Genomic DNA, 9,300 nt, shown 5'->3' on the forward strand with positions numbered 1-9,300 from the left:
GCACAATTTTTACTAGAACTACCCACTGACAATTTATAATTTATAGTGTCATTTCTAAATCTCTAAAACAAAAATCTCCATCATTTTCCAGTTATAGATAAGTAGAAATCAAAGTCAATTTTTTTTAAAAAACATTCAGGAAAATCGGTTATGAAACTATTAATTTACAGAATATCACACATGTGAGTGTATTCCTAACATATTTTCACTCCAGTAAAAAACATTCCTTTTAATCTTCCAGTCCCTCTGTTAGACAGGAGTAAGCCTGACCTTGATTGGATGAGATCTTAAATACATGTCAGACTAATTCTGGCTTTTTCATTTTTTTCCCACAGCGCTTTCTGTAAACAGAAAGCCTCTTTCCCCACCTTGTTTTCTTTAGTGGGCAGTTCCTGGGAATCACACAACCCTCCCTTTGACTTGCACGTATGAGGAATAGTTACCTTCAGATACGTTCTTTACATCTAACCCGGTTACTGGGGGCCAGTTACATTCTTTGGCTAGAGATCAGGTTACTCATTTGGTAGGTATAAAAGCATGTTTGTTTCTGAGCGAGTCTAAAGGATGGATTAGGTTTTTAAAGTGGGAAAAAACAAAACAACAAAATGTTCAATCCTGGAACGTGTTATTTAACTTCCAATAAAAATCCTTTAGCCTGCCTCCAGCTTAGTTTTTTATAGCAGATAGATTACTGAAACTCAAATGTCAACATTTAGTTAACCCTAAAGCTATTCTGCAAACCAACAAAAACCAGGAAGTTCCCCAATCTCTCTCTTTCTTCCTCTCCACCACCCTGATGGGCACTTGCTTTTAAATCAGAATTTTGCTTTCATATTGGACACAATCATTCATTTTGACTACTACTCTTTCAAAACAAAAACCATTACATGAAGAAGTCTTATAGGTCAAGTACTTTCCTTAGGGTAGCCAGGTGAGGTTGGCAGAAATTTTTCTAAACCCCACCTCCTCAAGTGTTTCGCTCTGTGGTGTTAATGGTACTTATATTTTTATGATTTTTTTTTGTTTTGCAAATTGACTCCTTCGTAACAACCTTGTGAGGTAGTTTTACAAGCATTGCCATCTCTGTTTTGGAGAAGAATATACTGAGATTCAGACTGGGGAAGTCATGTGCAGGGGGTGAATGAACATGCATACCGTGAGAGTTGAGAATGTTGAAGGATGAGATTCTTACTAGGTTCTCAAGGCACCCAGTCGGGGAAATTTCTAGAACAGTGACTTGCTCTACATCACACTCATCTCTCTCTCTCTCTGTGTCTCTCTGTCTCTTTCTCTCTGTCTCACTGTCTGTCTGTCTGTCTGTCTGTCTGTCTGTCTGTCTCTCTCTCTCTCTCTCTCTCTCACACACACACACACACACACACACACACACACACCACACACACACACACACACACCCCTAATGGCAGAGCTAGGTTTACAGAGCCAGAAATCAGGTTTACCATCCCATCTGATTTGATCCACACAACAATCCTGTGAGGTCCTCATTGCTATCATCCCCATTTTAAAGGTGAAGAAATTGAGGCTGAGAGGGTAAGTGACTTGCATAGGGTCACACAGTAAATGTATGAAGCAGGATTTAAATTCAGATCTTCAGAATTCTAAGTCCCATGATGCCATATTGCTTCTCATTTTGCTCTATAATCTCTGACTTGGTGATCTCATTAGTTCCCATGGGATCAATGATCATCACTCTGCAGATGATTCCCAGATGTATATATACAGCCCTAATTTCTCTCCCAGACTTCAGTCTCACATCATCAACTACCATTTGGATATCTTGAACTAGACCTAGGTGGCAAATTTCATTGTTGTCTCATTTTTAAAAATTGCCATAGCCACTCCAGCCTTTAGCAACCACCACCTTGATCAGTCAGCAGCCGTCAGCACTGAGGGAAGATCCTCCACCAGCAAAAAGATTATGACTTGCTGAAGGTTCAATTGATGGTTAGGCCTTTTTTTTCACTTACTGGTATTTTATTTTTTCTAATTACATGTAAAGATAGCTTTCTTTTTTTTTTTTAGATAGCTTTCAACATTCACTTTTATAAGATTTTGAGTTCCAAATTTTTTCTCCCTCTCTCCCTCCCTTTCCCCTCCCTCCCCAAGACAGTAAGCAATCTGATATAGGTTGTACATGAACAATCATATTAAACATATTTCCATATTAGTCATTTTGTGAAAGAAGAATCAGAACAAAAGGGAAAAATGATGAGAAAGAAAAACAACAAAAAAGTATGCTTCCATCTGCATTCAGACTCCATAGCTCTTTCTCTGGGTGTGGATAGCATTTTCTATCATGAGTCTTTTGTGATTGTCTTGGATCATTGTGTTGCTGAGAAGAGCTAAGTCATTCATAGTTGATCATTGTACAATGTTGCTTTTAGTATGTGCAATGTTCTCCTGGTTCTGCTCACTTCATTCAGCATCAGTTCATAGAAGTCTTTCCAGATTTTTCTGAAATCCACCTGCTCATCATTTCTTATAGCACAACAGTATTCCATTACATTCATCCACAACTTGTTCAGCCATTCCCCAATTGATGGGCATTCCCGTTAGAAATATATTTGTACGTGTGGGTCCTTTCCCCTTTTTTATAATCTCTTTGGGATACAGACCTGGTAGTGATATTGGGTTAGCATTTTTTTTTAGCAGTAAAGTATTTTTAATTAATGTATGTCCATTTTTAGACATAATACTGTTGCACACTTAATAGACTGCAGTATAGAGTAAATATGATTTGTACATGCATTGGGAAATCAAAAACTCCATGTGACTTGCTTTATTGTGGTAAAGCTTTATTGTGATAGTTTGGAACCAAACCTGCAATGTCTCTGAGGTATGCATTATCCAAATCTCATTCTATGTTCTCTCTACCAGTAGGTGGGTGGAATGTTTTCTCTTCAGTCCTCTGGACTTAGGATTTATTAGTGCATTTATCAAAATTCTAAAGTCCTTCTAAGTTGTTTTTCTTTATAATGTTATTATGTAAATTATTCTCTTAGTTTTACTGGTTTCATTGTTCATCAGTTCACACGTCTTCCTGGTGTTGTCTGAAACTTCCCATTTAGTTTCTTATGTCACAACAACATTCCATTACATTCATATACCACAATTCATTTAGCAACAATATCCAATTGCATTCATATACCACAATTTATTTGGTCATTCCTCAACAGCTAGGCGCTCCTTTAGCTTACAGTTTGGGGCTACTATGAAAAGAGCTCATACCAATATTTTGTACCTCTTTTTTCTTTTATCCCTTTTGGGTATAGGCCTAGTATTGGTATGGCTGGGTCAAGAAGTGTGTAAAGTTCAGTAATTTTTTTGGGTCATAGTTCCAAATTGCTTTTGAGAATGGCTGCATTAATTGACAGCTTCACCAATAGTCTATAAGTAGACCCAGTTTTCCCACAGCCTGTCTAACATTTGCCATTTTCCTTTCCACCATTTTTGCCAATTTTATGGATGTGAGGTAGAACTTCAGAGTTGCTTCTATTTTCATTTCTCTGATTATTAATGATTTGGAGCATTTTTTAAATGTGACTATCTATAGCTTCAATTTTTTCCTGTGAAAATTGCATACTCATATAACTTTGATCATTTATATGTTGGGAAATGGCTTTTATTCTTATAAATTCAAATCAGATTCTTATATAGCTTGAACATGAGATATTTGCTACAAAGATTTTTCCACTAGCTTATGTTTCCTTTCTAATTTTAACTACATTAGATTTGTTTATGCAAAAATATTGTGATTTTTTACATAATCAAAATTGTCCATTTTATCTTCTGTGATCTCTATCACTTTTTTTAGTTTTGTACTCTTCTGCTATCCATAGTTCTGAAAGGTAATTTTTTTTTATTCCTCTAATTTGCTTATCATATCACCTTTTGTTTCTAAATCATGTAGCCAGGGGTAGGTGAGTAAATGTTTAACATTTACTATCTTTGGGGAGTGGGGGAAGAAATGTGTCCATGACATAGTTTTAAATTTAGTGTGCATTAACATTTTTTCCATCATTTTCTTAAGTCTAGACAATTAACAAAACAATTAAGTAAGCCCTAATCTGTAACGATGGCCAATTTCCAAAGTGTAAATGTTCATACTGAAAATTTAAAAAATTGGCTCTCACAAGCTGTTATGAGTTGACTCCAGCACACACCTTCATGTATCTATTTGCAGTTGATCTTGGTATATGGCATGAAACAGTCTAATTTCTATCAAACAGCTTTCTAGCTTTCCCAGCAATTTTTGTCAAATAATGAGTCCTTTGGTAACTGGGGGACTCATTATTTGACAAAAAATGCTGGGAAAACTAGAAAGCCATTTGATACATATAAGCTCTAGATGTATCATGATAATTTATTCCCAAATGTTTTATACCTTCTTTTACTATTTTGAATAGAATTTCCCTTCCTAGCTATTCCTACCAGTTTTTGTTTTAATACACGGGAATGCTGATTTATTTGGATTTATTATATATTCTGCAACTTGGCTGAATTTATTATTTCAATGATATTTTTGTTGATTCTTTAGAGTTTTCTAAATAAATTATCTGAACTGCAAAAGCACAAATTTTGTTTCTTCATTGCCTCTGCTTATTCCCTTGCTTTCTCTCTCTTGTCACATTACTATAGCTAATATTTCTAGGACTGTTTTAAATAGTGGTGGTGGTAATGAACATGCTGGCTTTACCCCTGATTTTATTGGAAGTACCTCTAACTTTTCTCTATTACATATAAAGTTTGCTCTTGGTTTTAGATTAATATTATTTACTGTAATAACAAGAGGTTCATTTACTACTATGATTTCTAATGTTTTTAAGATAAATAGGTGTTAGAGTTTTGTCAAAAGACTTTTTAGCATCTATTGATAATTATGCTATTTTTATTATTTAATATTAACATGAGTTCAAGGGAGCCAGATGGAAGTCAGAGTAGGATCCATGTCTTGGACATTCTTTCAGTTTTGAAGTTACTCCCTAAATACAAATCCAGCACCTTTGGAAATGGCATAAATGTCTTCAGCATCACAATTTATCATTTTATGATCTGAAAGGTGTGGAATTCTGACTGGAACTGGGGTTAAATGATTTGTTTCTGATAAATGCTGAAACTCTTGGTATAGGTCTAGTCAACAAACATTTCTTAACTACTTATGTGACAATTAAAAAGGTTTGAGAGACATAGTTTCTGGGTAATTTAGTAATGTTATTAATAAGGCCAGCAGGTTATTAATAAAAGGATAGTTATTTGTCTGTCTCTCTTAGACCAAAGACAATCATGGCAACAGGCTGACAATTTATATGCCCTTTGAAGAATAGATGTTCAATGAGGGGCTGAGTGACATCATGTTACCCTTGGACAGAGAAACTATCTCTAGTCAGACCACCCCCAGCCTTAGGCTATCTAGACAAAATGATCTGTCTCCACAGAAGTTTGAGTAGAACAAAATGTGCTTCCCCACCTTAGGTTAAATTCTTAATAAGGTTGGTCTGACCAATATTGAAAAAAGTTAATTCAATATCATTATCAGTAATGTCCTTCAAGACACTGAACTTTCAGGACTTTGGAAGAAGGGGAGAGCTTTGAATCTCCCCCAAGATATTGGTTATTAATAATCATTTCTCTCACTTAAAATATGCCGAGCACTGTTCTAAGGGTTAGAAATAGAAGGAAAGTCAAAAATAGTCCTTGCCCTCAAGAAGCTTACATTTTAATGGTGGACATATCATGATATAAATAATTAAGTATATGCAAAGTGGATACAAAGCATATGAAAGGCAATCTGAGAGGAAGGCATTAGCAACTATGAAGGGACTTAAAACAGGTGAGATTTGAATTGAGTCTTGAAGGAAGCCAGGGAAGCTAAGAGGTAGAGTTGAGGGGGCAAAACCTTTTAGGCATGGAGAATTACCAGTATAAAGGCAAGAAGATGAGGGATGGAGTGCCCTTTACAAGGGACACCAAGAGGCCAGTGTAGCTGGATCAAAGAGTTTGTTGATGGGACTGTGAGAAGACTAGAAACATAGGAAGGGGCCAGGTTAGGAAGAGATTTCTGTACTGAGCAGAGGAAATTATATTTGATGCTGGAGGCAATAGGGATCTACAAGAAGTCATTGCAATAGAGAGGTAATGAGGGCTATGTGAGTGCAGAGAGTAGGGGATATGCAAAGATAGAAACAAGATTTGACAAGTCCTTGGATATGTGAGGTGGGTGAGAAGGTTGGTGGTGCCTTTGAGAGTAGTGGGCAAGTTGAGAGTTGTAGAAAAGTAGTGGCATTTTAAGACCTCAAGGAATCCAGAGCTTCTTCAACTATTCTAGTAAAACTTAGAAATGCATTCCACCCAGTCCAGTGGTGCATAGAGGGACCACTAAAATCCAGGAAGGGTGCTGGGGCAACCTGAGAGGGCCTCCACTGAGTTCAGCAAGGCCATGAGCCCAACAGTGCCCAATATGGGAAGGACAACTACTACACGGTGACAGGAGAAGGGCTTTCCACTTCAACAAGAATGATATTCTAAGCACTCCATTGGAGAGCTTCGGACTCTTTCAAGTGGAACATAGAAGGTGGGCATGTCCCACCTTCCACACACAGAAGGTGAATTTAATTCCATTCAACAAACAGTTATTGTGTACAAAGGCCCTGGGGTTGCCAAGATGAAAATAAAATAGTTCATGCCCTCAAGGAGCTTACCTTCTACTGGGAGGAGGTAGGTGGGGTGGGGCAGAGAGACATAACATGTGCAGAAATAATTATAGCCAAAGGTTGACTGAGGAGTAAGAGAGTAGGGCATCAGGAAGAGCTTCATAGAAGAAGGCTTCATGGAAGAATAGAGCCTTGGAGGAAAACAAAGATTTTGAAAGGTGGCATTGAGAAGGAAGGGCATTCAAAGAATGGGAACTGGGGGCAGCTAGGTGGCGCAGTGGATAGAGCACTGGCCCTGAAGTCAGGAGTACCTGAGTTCAAATCCGGCCTCAGACCAAACACTTGACACTTACTAGCTGTGTGACCCTGGGCAAGTCACTTAACCCCAATTGCCTTTAAAAAAAATAAACAAAGAATGGGAACTGGATGGTTCTTGCTCATGTTCTCTAATACATTATCCACAGAGCATCTACCTAAATTTTTGGATTCCTTGTTCTGAGGTTGAACATATTTATATAATAACAGTGTATATTTAGGGCAGTCTACCTGCTAACCCTTACTCCCACTACATGACCTATGCCTCTTTCAGAGCATATGTGTTTTTGATTCTTTCTATGTCACTTTTATCAGGCAAAGAATTATTGGTAATATTTTGTAGCCTGCTTATACACATCACAGGTTTTTCCTTCCTTCCTTCTTCCTTTCCTTCCTCTCTTCCTTCCTCCCTTCCTTCTTTCCTCCCTTCCTCTCTTCCTCTCTTCCTTCCTCTCTTCTTTCCTTCCTTCCTTCCTTCCTTCCTTCCTTCCTTCCTTCCTTCCTTCCTTCCTTCCTTCCTTCCTTCCTTCCTTCCTTCCTATTAGCTAGCATTTTCAAAGTGCTTTAAGGTTTACACAACACTTTACATGTTATCTCATTTGATCTTCACAACAATCCTATTAGGTAGATGCTCTTATTCCATTTCATAGACAAGAAAATGGAATCTGAGATAGGTTAAGTGACTTGTCCATTTTCACATCATTAACAAGTGTTTGAGGCAGAATTTGAACTTAGGACTTCCTTCCTGACTCTAAGTCCAATACTCCAAGCCATCCCCCAGCCTAAGCTGCTTCAATATCTGAGGCCAGAGGGGTTTCAGTGCCTGTCTCTGCCTTCCCCCTTCTCCATCAGAACCAGAGCAGTGGACCTCTGCCTCAGGCTGCTCCCATGTTGCTGCTGCAGGGGCTGTCCTCCACAGGAGACAGAGATAGGCGATGGGGAGTCCTGCTGCACCCCCTCCAGGGGAGTCAAATTGAGTAATGTCAATTTATGGAAAGTAAGAACTAGATGTTTGTATGTGTATATAGACACACATCCATATATGCATATATATATGTATGTATATATATATATGTGTGTGTATATATATGTATATATATACATATATATACACACACACACACATAAACATGTGTATGCTTATGTACACATTCACTCATCTAGCAAATATTAACTAAGCTCTTATTATATCCCAGGGACTAGGGATGCAGAGAGAAAACCAAAACATTCCCTGCCCTTTCTTTTGGATCACCAGCAATTATTACTTTTCTGAGGTTGCAGCATCCTGTAATTTGTGGAAGTGACCTCTTGTGATGGTTTCTTTCTCAGACAATCCCTCTACTAGGCACTTGAGAGTCTAGAAAGTTGATCTTCGCTGAGTCCAACTCTGATGTGGAGGGCTCGGTGCTTCTGTGATGCTCTCTGCTGGCAATGCCTTGCCTTCCTCTAAACTGATGCACAGGAGGCCTGGATTGGCAGATGTTCAGAGACTGGGCTCCCATGTCTGGAATGCATTTCCTTCTCATGTCTCCTTAAGATCCCTATCTTCCTTCATATCACAACTCAGAGGTCCATCTTTTTGCTTGAGACCCCCCTGCAATGGGTGTGTCTATCTTGCCTACAACTGAAGCAAAATAGCTTGGCCTGTTTAGTTGCACTCTCTTGGTTGCTATTCTAAAAACATCCAACCATGACCTCTACTTCCAAACCTCTTTGCTCCTCTGGGAGAGGGTTTATTCACTGCTCTGCTTGACTTGAGCTTCTTTAGTCCAGTCTGGTTGATCTGAGTCACACTCTTTTTTGGTCTTGGTGGCCCAGACCTGAGGAAACTCCTTGGGACCACACAAAGCCAACTTGTATTGCTTCTGAATAGTCTCTCTCTGTCTATCAGCTTTGTCTCCACCTTGGAGACTATTACCATTGTGAATACAGCCTTAAGCATTTCTTTCTATACCATCCCCTGGATGGATTTGGGCAAGACCAGAACAGCTTAGTCACTCACTCTGAGGTCACTGCCCTTTCGATTATTTTTCTCTGAAGAAGACTTTCCAAACTTAAAACAAAGGCAGAGCCCTTTCTCTCTCCTAGGAACCTCACACTGTTACAATTACTTTGGATTTATATCTGTCTTTTATTTCTATTCATCTATCTGTCTGTCTACCTATCTTTCTGTCTGTCTTTCTATCTTTTTGTCTATCTATCTCTTTCTTTCTCTCTGTCTCTTTCTTCTACCTGTCTCTCTCTCTTTCTATCTACCTATATTTCTCTCTGTCTCTCCCTCTTTATTTCTATTTGTCTATCCATCTGTGTCTAC

The sequence above is a fragment of the Phascolarctos cinereus genome, unplaced genomic scaffold, assembly GCF_003287225.1.
Source record: "Phascolarctos cinereus isolate Bilbo 61053 unplaced genomic scaffold, phaCin_HiC Scaffold_4;HRSCAF=312, whole genome shotgun sequence".
In the NCBI taxonomy this organism is placed as follows: Eukaryota; Metazoa; Chordata; class Mammalia; order Diprotodontia; family Phascolarctidae; genus Phascolarctos; species Phascolarctos cinereus.